This window comes from Odontomachus brunneus, unplaced genomic scaffold (assembly GCF_010583005.1).
Source record: "Odontomachus brunneus isolate Ranch 3 - 2012 unplaced genomic scaffold, Obru_v1 Obru_scaffold_303, whole genome shotgun sequence".
In the NCBI taxonomy this organism is placed as follows: domain Eukaryota; kingdom Metazoa; phylum Arthropoda; class Insecta; order Hymenoptera; family Formicidae; genus Odontomachus; species Odontomachus brunneus.
Window position 1 is genome coordinate 148,815 of NW_022639753.1, and position 355 is coordinate 149,169.

The 355-nt window shown below is 38.0% G+C and overlaps 1 protein-coding gene across 3 annotated transcripts in view; it reads right to left on the reverse strand.

Moving 5' to 3' along the window:
* Window positions 1-355, reverse strand: part of LOC116853305 (solute carrier family 66 member 3) — a 77,338-nt gene that overhangs the window by 2,716 nt on the left and 74,267 nt on the right. The window lies entirely within an intron of this gene.

Below are 355 nucleotides of genomic sequence, written 5' to 3' on the forward strand. Positions count from 1 at the left end.
GGGATATCCCCTATAATGACGCTACGTCGAAGAAAAGTAACTTTTATCGGAAACATGTTTTTTTCGAATTATTATAAATATCTACAATAATTCTTTATCTGTTTTAACTAAAAAATGAAAATAAAAGTTACAATCTCCAATGGCCTTGACCTTTACAAATGTTATACAAATGTGAGAGGCAAGGGGATTCACGATAATCAAGCACCCCGAATGTGAGTGGCAAGGGGACTCACGATAATCAAGCACCCCGAATGTGAGAGGCAAGAGGACTCACGATCATCAAGCACTCCGAATGTGAGAAGCAAGGGGACTTACTGTAATCAAGCACTACAAAGGGATTAAATTTCCGTCATAT